Here is a 26,337-nt window from a genome sequence, read left to right on the forward strand (position 1 = left end):
TTGAAACCAACCCGAACATAATCTACACTGCCCTTCTTGAAGTGCGTGTCCTTCTGTCAAGGATTGTATCTTCTTTCAGCTCATCTAAGAATTATGGCGAGAAATCTTCTATAGATGGCAGCTGAACAGCATTTTCATGATCAGCAATCAAAGGAGGTTCATACAAACGTAAGTTCTCCACATTGACAACAGAATACATTTGCATGTAGGAAGGCAAATCTAATTGAAAAGCATTATTTCCAACCTTCTTGAGGATTTTGAATGGACCATAACGAATAGGCTTCAGCTTTTTACCTTCTCCTTGCATCCTTTCCTTACTAATGTACAGCCATACCTCATCCCCTTCTTGAAACTTGTGATCGACTCTATGCTTGTCGTTTCTTTCCTTGTACTTGCCTTGACTCTTCTCAAGCTGTTCTTGAATTTGCTGATGTATTTGCTGAATTCTTTCAATGAATGAACGAGCTTTGTCAATGTCACTATGTCCCTCAATGGCAACATCTTTCTCAAGAATGAAATCAAGAGGTGATTTTTGGCAAATAACCAAAACAAGCTTCAAACGGTGAGGTGTTTGTGAAAGAGTGCTTGGCACGATTGTAAGCATGTTGTATGTAGTGCAAATGTTCATCCCAAAGCTGGGATGCTTGCTGCAATATCCTCTCAAGAGGTGCACAATGGTTCTGTTCACAACTTCGGTTTGTCCATCTGTTTGCGGATGGAAAGCAGTACTTTTCTTCAACTTTGTGTCCATCATCTCCCATAGGTTGGACCAAAAATTCCCCACAAATCTGGAATCCCTGTCACTAATAATGGAAGTAGGCAAACCAAAGTGAATCCATACATGATGAAAAAAAATTCAGCGGTTTGTTCAGCAGTTATAGTTTTCTTACAAGGCATAAGTATACACATTTTGCTGAAAAGATCAACTACTACATATAAATAATCATGCTTCTTTCGAGATTTTGGCAAACCTCCTACAAAATCCATAGAGATGCTCTCCCATGGTCTAGAAGGTACCGGAAAAGGAGTATACAAACCAAGCTTCCTGTTGCTAGGCTTGCTTGTAGCACATAATGAACAACCTCTTATGAACCTTGAAACAGAATCTACCATGCGAGGCCAATAGCAATACCTCTGTAGATGTGCAACTGTTTTGCTCACACCAAAATGGCCAGCAATAAGAGAAGAATGAGCTTCTCTTATGACATTTATCCTCTCCCCCTATGGTATACACAGCTTGCCCAAATGAAACAGCAAATTGTTATGCATGTGATAGTCATTTTCCTCTACATGATTCCCTTTACTCAAGTTAGCATATACATCTTTAAAGTCATCATGAGATGCATATTGTTCTATGTAACTATCATGTACAATGGAATCATTCTTAAGTAAAGTAACAACACCAATAATAGGCCTTGAAAACATATCAGCAACCTTATTCAAAGTACCTTTCTTGTACCTTATTACCAAATGGAACTGTTGCAAGAAGCCCATCCATCTGAAGTGTCGTGACTGTTGTAACTTGCTTTGTGATTGCAAGTACTGTAAGGGTTGATGGTCGGTATGTATAACAGTTTCTTTGCCCATCAAATAGTGTTTCTACTTTTTGACGCTTTGTACCAACGCATACAACTCCTTATCATATGTAGGATAATTTACAACAGCACCATTAAAAGTTTCAGAATGAAAAGCAATAGGCTTACCATGTTGTAGAAGAACTGCACCCATAGCATAATCACTAGCATCAGTTTGTATCTCAAATGGCTATCTCAAATCCGGTAATGCAAGGACTGGAGCTGAACTAATCTTCTCTTTCAAAGATTCGAAAGCTTTTTGTTGCTTGCCTCCCCATTGGAAAGCATGCTTCACACTTGTCACTGCATGCATAGGAGCTGCTATCGAAGAGAAGTTAGAGCTAAACTTCCTCCAATATTGAGCTACACCCAAAAAACTTCTTACCTCTGTTATGGATTTGGGAGTAGGCCACTTCACAATAGCCTCAATCTTAGCAGGATCAATCGCAAAGCACCTCCTCCTACTATGTGTCCCAAATAAACCAAATAAGTCTTTCCAAATTCACACTTTGACATTTTAAGAAATAACTGATTCTTCTTCAAAACATCAAGTACTTTCCTAACATGCATGACATGATCTTCTCTAGACTTGCTGAAAATTAAGATGTCATCTAAGTAGACAATAACAAAATCATCAAGAAAAGGACGCAAGACATCATCCATTACCTGCATGAAAGTTGCAGGTGCATTGCACAAACCAAATGGCATCACAAGCCACTCAAAGAGTCCTTGTTTGGTTTTAAAGGTTGTCTTCCAAATGTCACTTTCTTCAATTCTCACTTGATGATATCCACTGCGCAAGTCTAGCTTAGTGAAATATCGAGCATCTTTCAGCTGATCTAGCAAATCATCTATCCTTGAGAGTGGGTAACGATTCTTTACCGTTATCTTGTTCAAGGCCCTGAAATCAACACACATACGCCAAGTGCCATCTTTCTTTGGAATCAATACAATCGGTGACCCACATGGCGAAGTACTTGGCCTTATGAAACCCTTGTCCAACAAGTCCTTGATTTGCTTCTTTATTTCAGCATTCTCCATAATAGACATGCGGTACATGCCTATGTTTGGAAGAGGACAATCTGGATGCAAATGGATTTCATGTTGAATCTCCCTCTTAGGAGGCAAACCTGTTGGCTCCTAAAACATCTCATGATATGCATCAACTACATCATACAGATCTGATTTAAGTTCTAGATCACAATTGTCAAATGACTCATGATTCACATTAACCTTGGGCTTAATCATAAGAAGGACAAAATTCTTACTTGAATTGACCAGCCTTTTTACCTGTCCTGCATTCACCATCGCTATATTTGTCTTCTTGCGATGAGCTCTAACAATGAACTCCTTACCATCTTTGAAAAGATGATATTTGTTTTCATGGCGATGAAAGATAGCTTTCCTGTCAAACAAGTAAGGACTTCCCAAAAAAATTCCTGCTATATCAAAAGGTACCACATCAAGTTCAACTGTGTCAATAAAATGTGCAGTAATTGCAAAGCGCAATGTGCACTTTCTTGAAACTTGTAAATTTGCATCTTTGCAAATCCATACAAGTGGATATGGCTTCGGATGTGGAACGGTCTCAAGTTTAAGCTGCTTGACCAAGTCCTCTGATATAAGGTTTGCTTGTGACCCACTATCAAAAAGTGTGTCAATTTTAGTATGTTTTGAAATCACCCTCACATGAAACAGTTCAATTCTTTCTTCCTCATTAGGAGCTTGTACATGGTAGTTTGAGGTACTAGTGCTGGCTTGAGTTTCAATTTCTTTTCCCTTCAAGTTTTTCAAACCCATGGCTGCAATTTTGGTTTCATCACCTGAATCTTCCCCTAAATCTTGTGGTGTAGATGTAGTAGTAGCAGTTTTCTGTTTCCCTTTGGATTTGTTAGATTGAGGTCTTTTTTCAGGATGTAATTTCCAACAGTTTTTCTCCTCATGGCCTGGTTTAGAATAGTGTTTACAGATCACTTTCTCACTCTCCTGTTTGACAGATGCATTCTTTTTGCTCTTTCCCTTGGAGGTTTTCTCTCTTTTTTTCCCCTTGGGGGGCTTGTTTCTACCCTCTTCAAATGTGTTTTTTCCCCTTGCCTCTAAATGGGTAGCTTGGACACAAACCTCGTCCAGGCTAATAGGGTTAAACATCAAGATGGTGTGTCTAAGGTAGCTATGCAAGCCACCGATGTATTTCAGCAAGGTTTCTTGGGTCTGTAAATCTACCCCTAACAAGAGAGCTCTTCTCCTGAATTCTTGGGTGTAGTCTTGGACACTCTGACCCTTAAGTTGTCTGAAATTTTGCCAATTCATAATGGCCTTCTGCATGTGAGTAAGAGGATAAAACTGTTTTTTAATGGCTAACAGAAATTCAGGCCATGTTAAGGTAACCTTACCAAATTTCTTGATCTCCTCTTTAGTCTTGGCCTCCCACCAGACCAATGCTGCTCCATCTATTCTCAAAGAAGCCAACTGAATCTTTGTGGCATCATCATGCATATTCTGGATCCTCAAGTAAACTTCCAACTACCTAATCCAGTTGTCAAGCTTTTCTACATTCACTTCACCATTAAACATAGGTAATTCGAATTTTACATCAAGCTTCAAAAAAGGACTTTTTCCAGAGGATTTATGCTTATGAACAGAAGAAGACGAGGATGAAGAGGAAGAAGGTGAAGATGGGGGTGGTGGATCACCATTTCCTCCATGTCCTTTCTTGGAATGATCATCATCCTTCTTACCTCCTGAAGAGCCCTCTCCTTCATGTGGATGTTTGGACCCTTCTCCAGCCAATTTCTCATTTCTTTCTTGGTACAATATCCTCACCATTTCAGTGAGGTCTAAGAAAGCCTTTCTGAAAACTCTTTCTTCTTCTCTTGGATCTGTCTCTATAGGAATTTCTCCTTCATGTTCAAACATCCTTGAAGCTTCTGCTGAGACTCTTGAGGGTGAAATTGAAGGTGGAGGTGATGGCTCTCTGGCCTTCCTTGACTGAGGATTCTCTCGTTCTCTAGTCAACTGTCCTTCCCCTCTTTTAAGTTTCAACCTGGTAAGCATCAATACTTGCAAGACAGTTAGAAGATCTTTACACAAAACCCTGAGCTTTGATACCAACTTGATCTGAATTTGAAACTACTTGAAATTTGTTTGCAAGGTATTCAATTCAGAATTAAACATGTTTAAAAGATTTCCATGTCTTGCAGAAAGAAAACACATGAAATTTTCAGCTGTTCATGACCCATTTAAGCATAGCAGAGTTATTTCATTTTACTGTTTAACACATTAAAACGAATTTGTTCTGCAAAATAAATCAACCACAAATGCAAAAGAAGTTGATAAAGCAGTTCACCCCCTCCATGGCTACGTCTGCTGGGTCCAAAGCTCCCAACCGGGCTTGTCCTTGTTTTTATTAAATGCTCAAATTGAAAATACAGCTGAATAGAAGCATCTACAGGAGAAATAGATGGTAAAAATGGATTCAAAACACTTGAATCCTTCAGGATTGACTATTGGATCACCTCCAATGCATACTTGCAACCCTATACAGTCTTCACAAAACTGGGCCCTGGTGGCTCCTAGAAGTTTCACGGCTCCAAAACCTCTACAAATGACCTCAGATGGCTGTAAGACCTGCACCAATGGCTTCAGAAGGTCGAAAATACCCAAAATCAAAAAAAATTCGTCCAAAACGGACTTTCCTAGCCAAAGTTATGGCCATTTACTCCCAACTGCCAGCTGCCCCTACAAAAACTCCAGCTAACTTTAGTTAACTCCAGTTAGCTCCACCAATTATGGCGGGTCCGCCAAATTTGGCGCTCCTACCAAAATTCCGCCAACTTAACTGCAGTTACATTTAATGTTTGGGTGGTTGCCTCGGATTGCGCGCTGGTGGTTTGCTGGCGGTTAGGGCTTAAGCCCTTGGTTCCTGGGTCATGGTCATATGAGAGGGGGGCTGGCCCCCTTTGGTTTCCGCCCCATGCCATTTCAAACTTTATATCAATATATTTTTGCCTTTCTAACCACATGTGACCACGTGGTCCAGCGGTAAAGTGCTTGGTTAATATACCACAGGTCGGGGGTTCGATCCCCCATTCGACCAAAAACATTTTTAAATAATCCGCCCAACCCATCTTGCTGACGTCATCTGGGGGCCACGTGGCGGCCTCCGGGCCTGCCACGTGGCAGCGTCTGATTGGCTGCTAAAAAGAGAATATTCTCTGGAATATTCTGCAAAATGTTCCTTTTTTAATTTTTTTTTTGAAAAAATAAAATTTCTAATGTTATGGACAAATTCTTCTTTTTGCCATAACTTCCTCATACGACGACCGTTTTTCGAACCGTTTGCGGCACCGGAATCGGGAAGACGAGAACTTTCCAGTCGTTCAACTTTGAACCAGTTCTGAGCACTTTAAATTTTGAGCATTTTACGACACTTAGGACATGAGCACCTGATCAAGGAAGGCAGCCAGAAAGGTATAGTCCATCTGCTTTCTGTTCCAATTTTGCTTTATCTATTACTGACGATGATCCCAGAACTGTGAAGGAAGCAGTGGATTAAGAGGATGGCAAACTCTGGAAAGAGGCCATGGTTGATGAAATGGCATCTTTTCACAAAAATGAGGCTTTGGATCTAGTAGAGTTGCTGGATGGAAGGAAACCCATTGGCAACAAATGGGTGTTCAAGAAGAAGACAAATGCAGAAGGAAAGGTGGAGAAATATAAAGCTCGGTTGGTAGCAAAAGGTTATTCCCAGGTGCAGGGAATTGATTTTGGTGATATTTTTTCTCCTGTTGCCAAAGTAACTTCTATTAGATTACTTCTATCTGTTGCTGCTGCTTTTGATTTTGAGGTAGAACAGATGGATGTGAAGACATCATTTCTTCACAGGGATCTGGAAGAGGAAATATACATGAAGCAACCTGAAGGCTTTGCGGTGAAGGGTAAGAAAGAACTAGTATGCAAGTTAAAGAAGTCTCTGTATGGGTTAAAACAGTCACCAAGGATGTGTCATCAGAAATTTGATACATTTATACGGGGAATTGGCTTCAACAGAAGCAAAGCAGATCACTGTGTGTATTTTAAATTAATTGGTGACCGTGTTATTTATCTAGTCTTGTATGTGGATGATATGTTGTTGGTTGGAAATGACAAAGAAATTATCCAGGATTTGAAGACCCAATTGTCCTCCAAATTCGACATGAAAGATCTTGGTGCTGCAAACTATATTTTGAGCATGGAAATTAAAAGAGATCAGGTAAAGAGGAAGCTCTGGTTAAACCAGAGGAAGTATGTCAAGACAATACTACAGAGGTTTAATATGCAGGATAGTAAACCGGTGAAGGTTCTTATTCCTGTAGGTGTGAGGTTATCTGCTGAACAGTGTCCCAAGACACAAGAAGAGGAAGAGGACATGTCCCGTGTTCCATATGCAAGTGCAGTCGGTAGCCTGATGTATGCAATGGTATGTACGAGACCAAACATTCCACATGCATGGAAGTATTGAGTAGGTTTATGTCAAAACTAGGGAAGGAGCATTGGACAGCAGTGAAACGGGTTTTCAAGTATTTGCGTGGCACTAGTGATTATGGTTTGTGCTACCAAGGAAGATCAGGATTAGACAGAATGTTGGATATTTGTGGCTTTGTTGATGCAAACTAGGCTAGAGATCTGGATCAAAGAAGAGCTACAAGTGGGTATGTGTTTAACCTATTTGGAGGTGCAGCCAGTTGAATGAGTAAGAAAAAATCTGTAGTGGCACTATCAACTATAGGGGCAGAATACATCGTGGCCACTCATGCAAGCAAGGAAGTAGTTTGGTTGCAGAGATTGTGTTCAAGTATGGGGTTAGTACAGGGAGCTATAAGGATAGACTATGATAGCCAAAGTAAAATTTTCTTGGCAAAGAACCCCACATATCATTCAAAGGAAAAGCACATTGATGTTCAGTATCACTTCGTGAGGGATATGATAGAAGACAAAAAGGTGTCGCTGGTAAAGGTGGACACTTTGAAGAATATTGCAGATGCATTGAAAAAATCTTTGAGCTCCGAAAAGTTCCCTTGGTGTAGAGAGACAATGGGAATTTTATGGTTGAAAAAATGACTAAGCTCTCTTGTGGCCCCCTGTGGAAAGAAAACAACAAGTGGGAGAATGTTGGGTTGTGTTATATTCTTTCCATGACTAGTTAACTGGGGGGCGGGGGGGGGGGTGTAGCCCTCCTTCGTTGTGTCGATTGTGTAGCAGGGGGGGGTCACAGGGGGTTTGAGGCATACTCATAAAAAATTTGGTTTTAGACCCTATGGTAGGATGGGCGGACCCAGTTGTGGTTTTGTGCATGATTTTCGCACATGTTTTTGGACGCGATGGTTTTCGATCCATGGTATTGGACACAATGGTTTTCGGTCCATGGTATTGGATGCTTCGGCATGTATAAATATGTATTATAAAATTGAAAGGAACATAATGAAAAATCAAGCTGGTAGTCCTGGTTTTGGGATCCAGGGGAAAATCTCTGTGTATATGTGTTTTATGTGTTATGCTCTCACATTGTTTATTTTCTATGTTTTAGAATTCGTATGCAGGTAATTTTGTACGAGGTTAAAACCTACATGCTACAGGAGCCCCAACGAGGAGTAGCAGGATTGACTGAGTGGGTAGAGACAGATGTGGATGGAGCGGCAGAGAGAGCTACAATGCAGGATTCCCATGACAATGTAGAGCTAGCAAGCTGCAACAATGCGAGAGGCACAGGAGTGTTGCACCAATGCGGGATGGCACAGAGAGGTGTGCAACAATGCGAGATGCATGGAGTGTTGTAGCAGCTCAGAGGTTAGACAGGGAGCACTTATTAGCAATAGGTAGAGCTTCAGCATTAGAGTATGTTTCTAACCCAATAGAGAGGTCAGTTGGGGCTTTTTTTTGTTTCTAGAGTTGCTGGAGATACCACACTCGGTAGAAGTGTTGCATGCAGAAAATTCCAAAGGTACAGGATAGGGTTTGAGTTGAATGCCTTTCTTGTTGAGAGGGAATATTGAAAATAGCAACAAGAAATGCTAAAAATAGAAGTGCTAAAAATAGTAGTTTGGATACCAGTGTTGGATTAAGCAACAGGGAATGAAAAATGGAAGTGCTAAAAATAGTATTGCTATTTTTAGCAGTTCGGGATAGATTCCAATTTTAGTCAGTCCCTGGACTAAAATTGAGAAGTAAAATCGAATTTGAACTTAACAACTGTTTGAAAATAAATTAATTAATTCACCATGAGTTAATTAGTTGTGAAAAATCAAACATGAAGTCTATGTGAGGACATGCAACAATTTCTCCATTAATTGAAGAATTTATCCATCAATTAAAGAGATAAGGATGAGTTGTAATATTGAGTTGTAATTAGTTGACTCAGTTAACTGAGTCAAGTCCAGTTAGATTAATTCAAACTGTTTGTTGAATTAATTGTGAGTTCAGTTAGTTAATGCTTGCATGCATGTAACTGCTACTCTCTAGATAACTGAATATTCTCTCATAAATAACTCATACATGTCAGTTCTATCAGAGACCCAATTGAGATCAGAGGAGGGATAATGTACTATCAATTGGATGTATTTTTTTCCTATAAAGGAAACTCATCCATGTAGAAGGAATTATCTCCTTTAAGTTTATGCAGTTATTTCTGAGCCAAGTGAACCATGTGAGGTGGGAATTCACACAATTGGAAGCATTGGACCCCACGAAAAACTGCGCAAGGAAATAGAAGGCTTGGACGGCAGAGGAGAAGGTTGTGAGAGCCTTTGACTGTTTATGAGCAGTATTATTTGATTATAGAGAGAGCAGGATAGCTTGAGAGTTAATTCTTTTTGCAACTTGAACAAGATTTCCACTTGTATGATAATACAGAGATTGGGGTTTTAGGTTGAGGCTTTCCTCAAGTTATTTATTCTGTGTTATGTGTGATTGATTTCTCATTCTCAGTTATATGTGTTCTCTTGATCTTGCTCAATTCGATTAAGCTTCCGCAAAGTGTTGTAGAAGTAGATCTTATATTGTGTTTTAGGATATTGCATAATTTATTGATCTACAACGGGAATTTCTACATCCCTGATGTTAATCTTTCTGTCTCTTCTAGGTTGAGCACCTTCCCGACAGAACTGTTGTATATAATCTCTCACTGCTTCACCTCCTCTGGAAAATCCTGATGGTGAGATGGGGGCACCCCGCCTCGATAGTCCAGTCAGAAAGTAGATATCATCGATGGTAAATGGGATCACTTTGTCCCTGATGTGGAAGGCTTGATCAGTAGGATCCCAAGAACAAACAAGGAACTGTAAAAGCTCAATTTGTTGCTACATGCTAGATAATCGAAAATACTTGAGTAACCCACAATTCCTTAGGGCCTCAACCGTCCCCTGATTATTTATGGCAATCATATCTTGTTCTTCATGCCCTAATTCTCTCCATATAATCACCATTTTGATCTGATGAATGTTTGCAATGAAACCATTAAACAAATTAGGATCCATTTTTTGAAAAAAGCAGCAAAAAATTTGGGAGAAAACAACTGTGTAAATTTGGGTTTTTCACCCAACACACCCCTCCCTTAGAGACAGTGCACTGCAATGCATACAGCCTTCTGGGTGTGTGCAATGCAGTGCACCTTTCGATACTGAAAGGGTGCGCTAATTCCATAGTTCAAAAATGAAACCCTAGGGCATCAAAAACTCAAAATTTTTGCTTAAATATGAAAATAAAAATGGAATGAAATGAAAGAGAATAGAGATAGCTCCTACCTGGTTCGAACAGCACGAGGAACGGTCTACTGAATCCTCTGCAATCAGCTAGTGAACTTCAAGGTAAAAACTACTCCAGAGCACCAAAATCAAAAGGTAAAATTGAAATGGTAAAAATGAATGGTAAAACTTGTTTTTATGTTTATTTCTTGCACATTGATGGAGTAAACATTAGTTTTTATTCATTTTTATCCATGAAACATGTATTTTTAATCTATTTTGATGGTGTTTTGAGCAGGTTTAACAATTGAAATGTAGAATTTCACGTGCTCAAATGTAAATTGAACATATTTGACCACAAAGCAAACTTTTATCTCTTTTTCAAGCTTTGTTAAAAATGAAAAAGGAACCCCCTTGGAGTCCTCTTTAATCTCTTTTCAAACTCTCTAAATATGAAAAGATTACCGAGCGCTTGTCCATTCCAACTTGTTAAAGGATTGGAAACAATATCTCTCTTGTATTATTTTACACTTTTTCGGACTTGAGAGATTATTTTACGAAAAAGAACTTGTGGAGTTTCTTTTTCATCCCTTTTCAAACTCCCTAAACATGAAAAGGACTAAGTTATCTTTGTCTTTAAACTTGTCAAAACATCAAATAGTGACAAACTTGTCTATCTAGAGAAGACCGAATTTCACCTTTGTTAGACTTGTTAAAGCATCAAATAGCGATGAATTCACCTGAAGGGTGAAATTATACAACAATAATATGTTATCCTCCTCAATCTTGATAAAAAATAAAGAGGCACTAGTCAGCAATGACTGGGGAAAATTGGAAAAAGCTTACAAAACTTTATGGTAGCAAGTTGCTCTTGAACATGACACTTTCACCTCATCACCGTGACTATGTGGGTTGGGTCATTCAGCTTGATGGTTATCATACCGTTGGTCTATCCTACCAGCAATTACTTTGTTTTGGGTAAATGCTATCAATTCATCTTAGTGTCGCAGACATGTTCAAGAGAAGTCATTCAGTTCAAACTTCATCCTTTGCAATACCGTAAACCTTCATTTTCATGACTGTCATTCCTGAACCTTGTGTCGTCAGTCGATTTTTCATCTCCAAAATCATTTACCTCATTTCGTTTCATTGATGTGGGATACATCAAGGCCCTCCTGCAATGAGTCGCATCTTGTCGACATTAGCACATCATCCAAGAAGTTGACTTAGAAACACACCTTCAGTACCTTGAGGCTTGCATACATCAATGGCAAGTTTCTCGCTTCCGGTGATAGGTTGACATCACTGGCCTTCGACCGAAAGACTTTGTATGGTGTTCGACATCAAATCATTTGTTCACACCATGCGAAATGTACTATAGTACCTTGAGGGTCATTATCATTATCAGTGATTCCTCTCGCATCTGTTAACGGCTTACATCATTGGCCGGTAATCAGATGATGTCTTCCCATGTTCGACTTCAGAACATCTATTTACATGGTTAGACTTGTACTTGAGCAAAAGATTGAATGAGATTGAAGACCCCGGATCCAGTTTCATCCATCCGGGCTGTGATGATTTTAGGAGTACTAAATCAAATGTACAATGGCCTTACATTCATGGTCATCCATTCATGGATCTATATCTGTAGATGACTATATTTGTACATGTAATGAAAGTCTATAAGCTGAGCAGGGTATGCCTTCCCTCAGCAAGTTCATGAGAAAAAATTAAATTATCATGATATATGTATTGTAATTGATGCAGGTCACCTTCCGCTTCGAAACCTCCTCTCCACATGATAAAGAATTTCACTCGACATACATATTTACGACTTCATGCTTTAGGGGGAAACGGTTACAAATCCATTTGGGCACATTAACCCCAACTTATAGATCAGTACTATTAGGGCTCATCAACCCTAATTCAATTGTTACATGCCCTAAAGAAGTCAACCATCAGAATGCCTAGCTTCCCAAGAAGTTCCATAACCAAAATCATCCAGAAACTGCCTCTAAGAAGATTAGCATAGGTAGGCCTTCATTAGGGTGCATTGTAATGCAAACCATACACTGATAGGGTGATATGCAATGCACTTGGTCCCTCTTTGGCCTGTGCTGGGCAAATTTGAGCAAATTTCCATGAGGGTTTGAAATATTCCTTATCCATTAGATGCCTCTAAAAGTTTCTCAAACCTATCTACCCCTTTGAGCTCATATTTGGATGAGGAAGGGAGTTAAGGAACATCAATCCCTTATCCCTTCCTCCATGGAACTAAATTCTAAGTTTAGGGGGGCATTCATTATCACCATCTATGGCATAACTTCCTTCATTCACCTATAAAAAGACCACTCATTCAAGTGATCAAGGGCTGGAAATTGTTGAATTATAGGGAGATGCTGTTAGTATGAGACTTGAGTTGATTTCAAGTATTGTAATGATTTCAAAATGTCTTGCTTGTTATGAGGAGAGGATGGGATTTAACTGGAGGAGTGATGCTAAATCAGGAAATGGGTTGTAACTCTTCCTTTTACTAATAAATTGTTCAAAGCTTTTTCCACAGGCTTGTGTTATTCATTCATGCTTTCATGTGTGTAGCATGTACTTGATTCCATGCTATGTTTAATCAATATATCATTATCAGTTTCTTTGATCAGTTGTTGTCTTCTGTCTGTGTACAGGTACTCTCCAAGTGGATTAAGTACGGAGAGGAGCGATAGAATTGGTCAAGGGAGATAAGGAGCAAGCGAAAACTACAGGTAGGCTTCTTTATCTCTTATTTAATCTATTGGTCATAGGAAAAGTCGAGAATGCTTTGCACTGGTTTTCTAGACTTTGCTACTAGTCTAGGGGTTTAAGCGTTTATCCATAGACACTAAAACTTCCCAAAACAATATTGTTAACATGGTTATAGGTTCTAACTAGAAAAAAATATTCAAGACGTTCTTCTTAAATAAATAAATAATTGAGAGCCACATATGAGGGAAAAAGGATAATATTGCATGATTTTAGAGTGAGGTCATGCACAAAAGTTCCATCATTAAAATATATATACCCATACAAATTGTGACATTTCATTATGACAAGGAATCACAACAAGAAGATTATGATGATTTAGAAAGGAAAATTAAATATTTGAACAAAACCCTCATCGAAAAAGATGGAAAAGTTGTGCACACTTGAAGGGAATTGGAGAAGTAAAATACAAATATTCACAAATTTCAACAATAGATAAGAGAGCTACAACAAAAAATTAACAACATAAAAAATGATCGCTAAGGAGAGATTGAAGGTATTAATAAAAATATATCAACAAAAGATGATGAAATTTATAATTTGAGGTATCATAATAAAAGTTTACAAACACAAATGAAGAATTTGAAGAAAGAGAAGACAACAAAACAAAAAGTGGAAGATAAAAATATAGACAATGAAATTAACACAAACAATGTGGAAAAACCTAATATTGTTATCAATGAAATTGTATAAGTGGAAGAGCCTCCTAAAGTTGAAATTGAAGATAAAATGACCCATGTAGAATAAGGAAGTCTCGACATCGCTTAATAAAGGTAATATCTACCACTCATTCCAACACTTTAAGTCCGAGCTCTTCAAAAGTCCATGTCCCCTTGAGACAATCCTCTCCATACAAGTACAAAATTTGAGAGTGTAGGTTTCCATAGTTAGACATAATGTACGAGAGATTTTTGGAATAAACTATGTAGAGAGTTTTTTAAATGTACAACATTTAGAGTGGACACTCCACCCATCATCAACGATGACTAAGGCTTGAATGACTATAAAGAGGGAAAAGAGCTCGGAATGATGCCAAGACTCCCTTATTCTTCCACCATTTACACACATTCATCAAAATGTTTGAAGAATAGATCCCAATCGAAACTTCAATAGGGATATCTTCATTCTATGTGCTGGAATCCACATTGCCATATTTAATATTAATAGTTTTTTTCTAGGTATTTAATATGCATCTAAATCTCTCCACATTTTTTTTTTAAATATTTGGTCATGCATTAGTCCATGTTTTTTTAAGAGGGCATCCTTCATTTTTTAATCTACCACTACTAAGCACATATGTGTAACATATATGTAAATTTAATAATTTATTTGTTAAAAATTATGCATCTCTCCCTAGGATTTCTAATCATTTGATGGCTTCCCTTTTGAACCCTGAAACTACTCCTATCTCTTCAATTGATGATGATGCTTCATCGCTTTCCTCCCTCCTATTTTTATATTACATGATGGAAAGCTTGGTTTATCCTAAATCCCTTAAAGCTTCCTTCACATATGCACCTACACTTCACATCCTCCCATTCTCATCCTGTGCACCCTCACCTTAGTCATACTTTCCCTCACTAGCTACAGGCTCTCACTAATTTGTATCCCCATCCAACCTACTGAGTTTAGTGGTGGTTGAACTATTGTTAGGTATTATTAGGTTTCATGACTTATGTCTCAAACCCTAACCGTAATCAGTCCATGACATTCTTGACCATGCATACCTCTCTTTTTTTCATGCCAACTAAACTTATTGAATTCTTCTTTATGCCCCCCTCACATAAACCCTGCAATTAATTTATTAGAGTATGACTTCCATGAATCAATTGAATCATAACCCAAATATGTCGTCATGCATGTTAACAAGAATCTTTAGGTATACATGTATGGTGTAACTCCAACTAATTCTTTGATTGCTTATACCAAGGCCTTTATCAATCATACTTCGGTAAAAGATTCAAATAGTCATTCAAATAATTTCCTTGATACTAATCCTCTTAATGATAATGCTTTTAATACAATTAATTAATATTTTAATAACAACACTTTAGACCTTAATAATAATATTGATTTTAAATTCCCCAAACCACCTCCCAAATCCTTAGATAACCATTTCACCAATATCCCCTTTCCCCACTTGACCCCTAGTGATGGTTTCACACCATATTTTATTAGTACTCCTGACCAAACTCCTTAGTGACCCAATCCCCATTTGTTACATCATTCTTCTATGCTTATCAGTGTTTCCTCTATTGACCTAAGCCGGTCAACAAAGCCCTTCCCCTCACAATACTATACTATCTCAGTCGAGGTCTAGCTTGACCCGCCATATTGAGATTTGGGTTTCTTTACTAGTTTTATTAGGGTGAATCATCAGGTCCGATAAGTCTATGCCCTAACTTTTATGTCTGTCCTCTTGGCTGGACATATATATTTGGGATGACCTCAATTGTCTACCGCAAGCTCCCTACCATCCAACGTGTTTTTCCAGTCGGAAGTTTCCACAGGACGAAACATCAATATTTCCTCTATTGACCTTAATAATGTTTCATGAGAAAGAAACTATTAACATCGCAGAAAAAACTAGTGAACCGATAATTAAAAAATAAAAGGGCAAAATCAAGCGAAACTACTCATACATTTTGTCGCAACCAGAAGCTTGCTTTCGTTCTATTTCTTAGCGAAAATAACCTGATATAACTCTGTAAAAATGTGGTTGGGTTGTACACTTTAAAATATAGCAATAATGAGATTGATATATAAATGGAAGACTGAAACCCTCAACAATTTATGTCGAATGAATCAATTAAAGCATTAAAGAAAAATGAAGTGAGATGAACCTGGAGACTGTTAGCTTTGACGTATTCCCAGATCTTTTTCACTGCTTCTGAGTGAGGAGCCTTAGAAATGCCCAAGGAACTGCTTCATTTATGAAGAAACCAGCATAGGAATATTAAGCCCTCACACCTTAGTGGCCTTCGCAGTACTTTCTCCGACCTTTGCTATCGTCTTTTTTGGTGTGGCCATGACAGTGTTGCTCGACACTGATCTCTAATATGAAACAAAGAGATTTTCATGGGTTTGTGTGACCAAGAAAGGCCATGGAGTCTGATGCTCACAAACACTCCTTTAATTGTTAACCGTGCTAATAACATGCTGATCTTATTCATGTGATTCCCATCCGAATGGTCTAAACTAAACTAGAAGATGTACGGGGCCGAGCTAACAGCTAGCATCCAAATCGATCACAATATTGGCCTGCTTAGAACCATGATGAACACATCTTGAATGCTTACTTCCTACGAATAAATTGACGGCTAGTTGGCTTCAATGCTCGATAAAACCCCAAAAAAACCGAGAGAAACACTGGAAACCCGCCTTTACCAACTGGACCCCCAGAGTTATACAGTTCACCCGGAATGATCGGCGGATCAATTAATATACTATTTGGAGGCAATGTTGTTTTAGATCATTATTTTTAGTACTATCCCAATTCAGGGCTAGGTCTCCCTATACCAAGTGTCCCTCAGCAAAATTGGGATAAAGTTAGACGGCATTCTTTTTTATTTACTTGAAAGGAAGAATAATAATAATGTAACCACACAATACTAGTTGTAGGCAGAGGCATGGTGGGCCGCTCTACATGAAAGAACAAGCTGAGAGGGGAGAAGGTCCCCATTCTAGAGGCACAAGGTCAAGCAGGGGAGGAACAAGCTACCTCACGAACCCACCAAATATACCTTGCATGGCAATAAATAGACTATTGACCCACTATTATGAACTGGCAGCAGGGACAAACTGACCTACAAACCCTGAGAACCAAACTAAGCCAAAAGATCACAATTTGTAATGTTCCCTTTAGGAAAAAACCATTTGCAATTTTTGAGTTTTAATAGATTTTCTCAGTGAGGCATTTTATCAAACAATTGGAAGTCATACTATTGTAGGCGTTTTTGTCATATATTTAATTCAGAATTAACATACACAAAATCATGTAGACAATCAAGAGTTCACAACAACAATATGAATGAAATTCTTTACTTCACCAATATATATAACTCAATAATATAGATATCAGTCCCAAAGTACAGTGCTAAAGAAGTATGGAACCTGGTGTTGGTTAAAGCCATACAAATAACAAATTTGCAAACCCCTTCTGTGGTGTTTGTATGCATTACTCCATTTCAGTTTGCATCCATAACTCGGCATAACGCAGCAACAAGGAACTTCATTGTTTACCACACCAATTTGAGAATAACGCCCTGAAATCGCTCCAAAGGAAGAAAGAGCACTTTGTGGCACTCTAGATCAGTTTAACCACTTGACAACAAACTTTGTCTTCAAACAATGAAGCTTCAGTTTAACCACTGAAATAAAGCTTGCATTTAGCCTTGACATACTGGATTGTTTCTTCTATTGCTTCATATCTTTTTGTAGTAGGCGTAGATGGTTTTGATCGTAAGGCAAGTGAATCCAATTGAGATGATGAAGTGAGGTAACGCGTTAAAACTTTTTCCATAAAATATAAGCCTTTTCTTCGCAATAGATGCAAGACTATAGACCAGAACAATAACCACCAAATTGTGAAGTATTGTAACATCAGATAAATGCAGCTGATACAATAGAAGCTCCAGATTTTTACTTGCCTCATGTCCTAGTAGTCTTGCCTCAAGCACAAGCTTCCCTCCAAGTATTCATGATATACTAAAACCCCTTGATTTCCCATCATTGCACCATAGGAAGACAATATTGGCAAAATTATAGCAGAGCCCCACGGTGCAGCAGATATAGTACCAAGCGGTTGTTGCTTGTCTTTAGAAGTAGGATTTTCCTCGTAGGAACCACTGGAGTTTCCCTGTAGGAACCACTGGATGTGATGGTAAAAATGGTGTTAAGTGCTGCTTCATTCCAATCGACCCCATACCAGGTCTTCCCTCTCCATGTCGAATGTTTTTAAAAGTTCCAAAAGAATAACTGGAAAATCATTGATATTTGAAAGAACTTCCAGGGCTTTCGAAGGAAAAAACTTAATTTTCTGCTCCCGAGTCAACTTAATGAAGGCTATAAGTGCCATTTGAAGCAAAGAAACATATTCTAATATGTCGGCATCCTTATGAAGACCTCTTGCAACTGAGAAGATCAGCTTTTGAACAAGCTTTCCTGACAATGCTGCTCTACCCACTAAGGTACCCACAATCATAAGTCCACCAACCTTGTAGCCTTGACCAATCAAAGGATCAAAGAAAAAAGAATTAATTTGTTAAATAAGTCTCAATTATTACTGCCACGCAGAAGGAAATTGATGATTTGGAGCATGCTCCGCTTTTGATCACTGGCATATTATATTCACATATTGTCTCCAAAACTATTATTACATAGGTGCATTGTTTAACCATGACTGCTCTTCGTATTCAGCTTTAAAAAACCACATCTGTTGAAAGGATCCTAGAGATGCCAAAATTTTTCCTCCATTCCACACACTAAATAGATTTTCTATTGCATTTCCACTTGCAAGTACCTTCACTCATGCATCTTGGGGTGCTTCCTCCATCAAATCTTTCTCCAAGCATTCCTTCATTTGTTGCATTGATGTCGTGCCACCAGCAAGCAGAATACTGCTAAAAAAGGTCTCAGCGTATATTCACATCACACTTATTTATACGCTCGATAACCATCCGAGGAAGGCCACGAAGTGAATTCCCTAAATTATCAAGATTTTCCATATGAGGTAGTGTTTGAAGTAGGGAAAGGTTGAATATAAGATCAGGAAATTTGAATCTATCAATTCCAAATTCTATTATCTTTCCATCTGAGAGTTCATAAGATGTTGTTGGAATGTTAGAATAAGTAGGTTCATCGAAGGCTGTGTCTGGTACATGGAAGACAACGTCCTTGAAATCATTTACAATAAACATATGTGGGTATATTTTATAACTCACACTTGCATTAGGAAAGTCAAGATCTGTAACTTGAAATTCTCGTGGTTGAGCCTCCTTTCTCTTGAATAAACCTCGAGGCTTGACCAAAATCCCTTTAATTTTCCAGAAACCTCATAAGAAAATTACTTAAAACCTCCCCGCTAAAGGGAGAAGACACCACGCCCTTTTGAAGAACATAACCATCATGGAATGCAGAAACAGTTGTTGACCCACCACCACAATCAAAAACTAAAGAAGTGGGACGTCCTAAAACAAAGGAAGTCAATACCACACTCTTTTCTAAGACTAGGGATGGCACCTTGTGACTTTTAAACATAAGCCCTGTCGTTCTCTCCCTTTGTGGTTGGGAATTGGAGGATGGTCCTTTGGATAAATTAGAAAGCACTCCCGAAAATCATGGTCCCATATGCTATCCATAACATTCCAATCAACAACAATACCATCCTTCAAGCTGGAATCACCTCCATAAAATCACGTCGATAACTAAGAGCTTGAGAACCAACATACAATTTCCTCTTGGACTTCTGAGAGTCTAGCTTTTCATTCATTTTGGCATCTGAAGATTCTAAATCTCCTTTAACTTTGAGTGCATCAGTCATCCCTATTTTCTCAATAGATCCCATAACAGAAGGAAAAACCACCTTTGGGGAATCTTTGCCTCCATTATTGAAATAAGAGCAGAGAAAGAAAGAATAGCAAGAACAAAATGAGAGAAGACCAAGAAGATAGAAACTGAATGTGTATCTGATTTTATTGAATAATGAGTTTTCATTACATGGCATTCGATATATTATGTGAATAGCTACCGTTACACACAACTAAACTACCCGTTACATAACTAAAAACTAAATTGGTTACAAAAAACTGTTTGACTTTGTTAGTTTAACCAAGTTCGTTGTCAAACCAACAAACTCCACCTTGACAACAACTTTCCCATTCATCATCTTTCCTGCAAGCCAAGAGAAGCTAAACACCACCGCAACTTCTCTACTGTAACTGGCTTTGTGAATATGTCTGCACAATTTTCTCGTGTGTGGACCTTTTTAAGAGCTACTTTTCCACCATCGATCACATGTCTCAGAAAATGATATCTCACATCAATGTGCTTGGTTTTGCTGTGATAGGCAGGGTTTGTGGCCAAGTGAATAGCACTTTGACTGTCACAAAGTACACTCACTTTCTCCTGCGTTCTTCCGATTTCATCGAGCAAACCCTTTAACCAGATTGCTTCTTTACTGGCATCTGAAGCAACTATATATTCAGCTTCGGTAGTGGACAATGCAACCGTGTCTTGAAGCTTTGACATCCAACTAATTGCTCCACCTGCAAGAGTAAAGACATAACCTGTAGTAGATCTTCTTTTGTCCAAATCACCTGCATAGTCAGCATCTACATATCCGCAGACTGATCCTTCACTACCATTAAAGACGATGCAATGATCTCTTGTGCCTCTTAGATATCGAAGCACCCATTTCACTGCTTGCCAATGTTCTTTACCTGGATTTGCCATGAATCTGCTGACAACTCCAACTGCATGTGAAATGTCAGGTCTTGTAGATACCATCGCATACATTAAGTTGCCTACCGCATTTGCATATGGTACATGAGACATATACTGCTTTTCTTCATCAGCTCTAGGACTCAAAACCGAAGAAAGCTTAAAATGGGAAGCTAGGGGAACATTAACAGGTTTCACATTATTCATAGAAAACTTTTCAAGTACCTTCTCCACATACTTCTGCTGTGATAACCAAAGCTTACCATTTTTCCTGTCTCTGTGTATCTCCATGCCCAAGATATGTTTTGCTGCTCCAAGATCCTTCATATCAAACGCCCTAGAGAGTTGAGCCTTTAACCTGTTGATCTCTTCCATGCTTTTGCTTGCAATAAGCATATCGTCAACATACAAAGCTAAGATAATGAATATGCCATTGAAACTTTTGAAGTACACACAATGATCATACTCACTTCTTATAAAGTTCTGGCTCACCATGAAGGAATCAAACTTCTTGTACCATTGTCTGGGAGACTGCCTCAGACCATACAATGATTTCCTGAGCTTGCAAACTAATCTTCTGCTGCGACCTCGTACAAAACCTTCTGGTTGTTCCATATATATCTCTTCGTTCAAATCACCATGTAGAAAAGCTGTTTTAACATCTAACTGTTCTAACTCAAGATTAAGCAACGCAGTTAGTGCCAACACAGTACGTATAGAAACAAGTTTTACAACTGGAGAAAAAATCTCATGAAAGTATATACCTTCAACCTGAGAATACCCTTTTGCTACCAGTCTCGCCTTATATCTCTCGATACTACCATCAACTTTCCGTTTCAGCTTGAAGACCCATTTACACCCAACAACACTTCTCCCTTCAGGAAGCTCTACAAGATCCCAGGTATTGTTCTTGGGTAAGGAGTCCATTTCTTCTTCCATAGCCTTTTTCCATTTTTCGCTATCTGTATCATCTATCGCTTCCTGATAACAAGACGGTTCCCCATCTTCAGTAACCAAAGCAAAAGATGAAGCAGAATCTTCATACCTTTTGGGAGTTTTCCTTTCCCTTGTTGATCTTCTCAGAGTGACTGGTTGCTGAACTGGTTCAGAAACTCGCACTGGTTCAGAAGCTTCAACGGCTTCCTTTGTGTCTTCAACACCTTTGTCTCCAGAAGTCTCTCCTTCCTTTCGACTGTCACCGAAAGATCTAGCCTCCAACTGAACTCGTTGACTCGGCGATACCTGTTCCTGTTCCATTCTTTCAACATTCGATTTTAACAAAGAGGATTCATCAAATGTTACATCTCTACTAATGACTATCTTCCGCAATGTAGGATCCCACAACCTATATCCTTTCACTGCATAGTCATACCCAACAAAGACATAACATTTCGACTTTGGATCTAACTTTGAACGTTGATTTTTCGGAATCAGAGAATAAGCATCACAGCCAAATATCCTCAAATGAGAATAGTCACAAGACTGACCTGTCCAGACTTCTTCAGGAATTTTACAATCAATTGCTACTGAAGGTGATCTGTTAACTAAATAACAAGCAGTAGATACTGCTTCCGCCCACAACTCCTTTTGCAAGTTAGCATTGTTGATCATGCTTCTGGCTCTTTCCATAAGAGTCCGATTCATACGCTCAGCAACACCATTTTGCTGAGGAGTATAAACAGGAGTTTTGTGTCTAACAATGCCCTCATCCTTACAGTATTGTTCAAACTCAACAGAAGTGAACTCACCACCATTGTCAGTTCTTAGACATTTAATAGATTTGCCTGTTCTTTTCTCTACCATTACTTTAAATTGTTTAAAAACATTGAATACATCAGCTTTCCTTTTTAGCATATAGACCCAAACTCTACGAGAGTAATCATCAATGAACGTTAAAAAATACAATGCACCTCCATATGACATAACAGGGGAAGGCCCCCACAGATCAGAATGAATGTAGTCTAAAACATCTTTACTATTATGATTACCAACTTTAAATCTCTGTTTACACTGCTTCCCATACACACAATGTTTACAGAAATCTAAATTCAAGGATTTCAGACCGGGAAGAGATTTACGTTTCATCAGTATGTGAAGACCTTTCTCGCTCATATGACCCAAACGCTGATGCCACAGACGAGTACCTGCTTCTTCCTTTTCTGACGCAACCGTTGCTTCATCGACCTGAGTACTTCCTTTTAACCTGTAAAGATTCCCGACCTTCTCTGCCTTCATAACCACAAGGGCACCTTTGAAGACTTTCAAAATGCCATCCTGACCTGTAAACTTATAACCATCTGAATCCAACACTCCCAAAGAGATTAAATTTTTCTTCAAATCAGGCACATGTCTAACACTAGTTAATGTCCTAACTGTGTTATCATACATCTTAATCCTGATATCTCCCATCCCAACAGTCTGACATGACATATTGTTACCCATAAACACAGAACTACCGTTTACATTTTCATACAAAGTAAACCAGTTTCTATGTGGGCACACATGATGCGAAGCACCAAAGTCTAACAGCCAGCTATCAAAACTATGAGAGACATTACATTCAGGTGAAGTTTCATCTATCATACACAATTCTTCAGCAGATAAAACTTCGTCTACAATACCTGAATCAGCCTGATTCGCTTCGTTCTTCAGGTTTTCGGATTCCTTCCGTTTCCAACAGTCCTTCTTCAAGTGTCCAACTTTACCGCAGTTCCAACATTTTGCCTTACACTTTTTGCCCTTCGATTTCGACCTGGAAGACCCCCTTGGTTTGTCTCCTCTTTCCTTTGAGCGTCCTCTAGCGACCATGGCTTCTGATGCAGTTGTATCAGTGCTGGATTTCCTTCGTACTTCTTCAGACAGAAGAGCTCCCACGACTGATTCAAACTTCAAAGAATCAGCAGAGCTAAAGCTGATTGAGGTTACGAAGTGATCCCATGATTCAGGCAGAGAACACAGCAAGGTTATGGCTTTATCTTCTTCCTGTATTTTTACTTCCATATCTGTTAATTGACAAATTAGTGTATTAAAAACATTCAAATGTTCTGCAACGCTTGAACCTTCTTTCATTCGAAGACTGTATAATTGTCGTTTCAGATAAATTCTGTTGGTTAATGATTTTGTCATATAAAGGTTTTCAAGTTTTTCCCACAAACCTGACGCCGTAGTCTCTTCAACGATGTTGAAGAGAACTTCATCCGCTAGACATAACCGGATGGTACTGAGAGCTCGGGCATCCAAGTCCTCCCAGTCTGAAGTAGTCATGGTTGTAGGTTTCTGAGTAACACCATCCAATGCCTTGTGCAACCCTTGTTGCACAAGCAGATCCTTAACCTTCAGTTTCCAAAGAGAAAAATTGCTCTTTCCGGTGAATTTCTCCACCTCGAATCTTGCATTCAACATCTTGGCCATTTTCCCTCCTTCCTAGGATTTCAGGCTTTCAAAAAAAAAAAATAACTTCCCCAATTCAAACAGAAAGACAAGTTTCAAATCCTTTGATTTCTTGCAAACCCTTTTGTTATTCTAGTTTCACAACATTCGTGCAAATCCCTTGCAAACTTGTTCTTCTACAATATTTAAAAAAACAACACCCTTTTCAATCTCTGCTGCTATCTTTAAAAAAATTTCTGAACAACCTCTGTTGCTATCTTTTCTAAAAAATCTGCTCTGCTGCTATCTTTAAAAAATTCTGCAAACCCGTCTCTTTTTTTTTTTTTAATTCTGCTAAAAAAAAACAATACCCGTCCACAGGGCCGTCCTCAGGGATAAAATTCTGCAAACCCTTTTTTTTTTTTTTAAATTCTGCCAAAAAAACAGTACCTGGATTACAACGCAGTCCACAGGGCCGTCCTCAGGGAGTCAGCTCCACAGGGATTCTTCAAACCTCACAACGTTGTCCAACCGTCCTCAGGAATTCTATCTTCAGCGTAAACCTCACAACGCTGTCCAACCGTCCTCAGGAATTCTGGCCGTCCTCAGGGATTCAGCAGCCTCACAACGATGCACAGCAGACACAGCAGCGATCTCTCGCGCACAGCAGACACAGCAGCGATCTCTCACGCACAGCAGCAATCTACAGCTTCAATGCATAGCCGCAATCTCAGCAATAATCAACAGCTTCACTGCAGCAGAATTCTTCACGCCGTCCACAGCAGCATTCTTCACGCACAGGAGTTCGTCCAGGCTCTGATACCACTTATTGAAATAAGAGCAGAGAAAGAAAGAATAGCAAGAACAAAATGAGAGAAGACCAAGAAGATAGAAACTGAATGTGTATCTGATTTTATTGAATAATGAGTTTTCATTACATGGCATTCGATATATTATGTGAATAGCTACCGTTACACACAACTAAACTACCTGTTACATAACTAAAAACTAAATTGGTTACAAAAAACTGTTTGACTTTGTTAGTTTAACCAAGTTCGTTGTCAAACCAACATCCATAACCAATTGGACCCCAGAGTTATATAGTTCGCCCAGAATGATTGGTTGATCAATTGATATACTATTTGGAGGCAATGTTGTTTTATATCATTATTTTTAGTACTATCCCAATTCAAATCTAAGTCTCCCTGTACCAAGTGTCCCTCAGCAAAATTGGGATAAAGTTAGATGGCGTTCTTTTTGCTTTACTTGAAAGGAAGAATAATAATAATGTAACCACACAATACTAGTCGTAGGCAGGGGCAAGGTGGGCCGCGCTACATGAAAGAACAAGTGAGAGGGGAGAAGGTCCCCATTCTAGAGGCATAAGGTCAAGCGGACGATGAATTACCTACCTCACAAACCCACCAAATATACCCTACCTCGCAATAGATAGACTATTGACCCGTTACTACGAACCGGCAGCAAGGACGAACTGCTCTACAAACCCTGAGAACCAAACTAAGCCAAAAGATCATGATTTGTAATGTTCCCTTTATGAAAAAACCCTTTCCAATTTTTGAGTTTTAATCGGTTTTCTCAGTGAGGCATTTTATCAAACATTTGGAAGTCACACTGATGTAGTTGTTTCCATCATATATTTAATTCAGAATTAACATACACAAAATCATGTAGACAATCAAGAGTTCACAACAACAATATGAATGACATTCTTTACTTCAGCAATATATATAACTCAATAATATAGATATCAATCCCAAATTACAGTGCTCAGAAAGTATGGAACTTGGTTTTGGTTAAAGCCATACAAGTAACAAATTCACAGACCCCTTCTGTGGCGTTTGTATGCATTACTCCATTTCAATTTGCATCGATAACTCTTAGGCATAACCCTGCAACAAGGGATTTCATTGTTTACCACGCCAATTTGAGAATAACGCCTTAAAATCACTCCAAAGGAAGAAATATCACTTTGTGGCACTCTAGATCAGTTTAACTGCTTGACAACAAACTTAGTCTTCAAACAATGAAGCTTCAATTTGACCACTGAAAGAAAGCTTGCATTCAGCCTTGACAAGGATCAGGTCTGCTCATGAACTCAGCCTCCCTGGAATGAGAATTTGATTCCCTTTTTTAAAACTGATATTAAACTCCTAAAAATCCCAAGAATAATCTCATTCCTCCCTTCTAGAATATTAAGCTTCAGATCTGGGTCGTCCTGTCGGGGAGTGTGTGTCTTCTTGAGGATTAAATAAGCATTCTATATCAAAAGAATTCGACCCTTGTACTTAGCATGTCAATGGAAATAAATAATCATTAGATTGGCCTCCCTTATTACTCTATGAGGGACTAGAATAACTTCTTGACAACCCACTCTCCTAGCTATGCAAATATAGAGAGAAATACCCCAACTCGACCTCTAA

The 26,337-nt window shown here is 38.8% G+C and overlaps 1 pseudogene; it reads right to left on the reverse strand.

Moving 5' to 3' along the window:
- Nucleotides 1-18,375: 18,375 nt before the first annotated feature.
- LOC149221766 (actin-related protein 4 pseudogene) lies at nt 18,376-19,811 on the reverse strand (annotated as a pseudogene).
- Nucleotides 19,812-26,337: the final 6,526 nt, after the last annotated feature.

This window comes from Pinus tabuliformis, chromosome Q (assembly GCF_031772625.1).
Source record: "Pinus tabuliformis cultivar Carrire ecotype Pingquan chromosome Q, CPIR1, whole genome shotgun sequence".
NCBI classification, from domain to species: Eukaryota; Viridiplantae; Streptophyta; class Pinopsida; order Pinales; family Pinaceae; genus Pinus; species Pinus tabuliformis.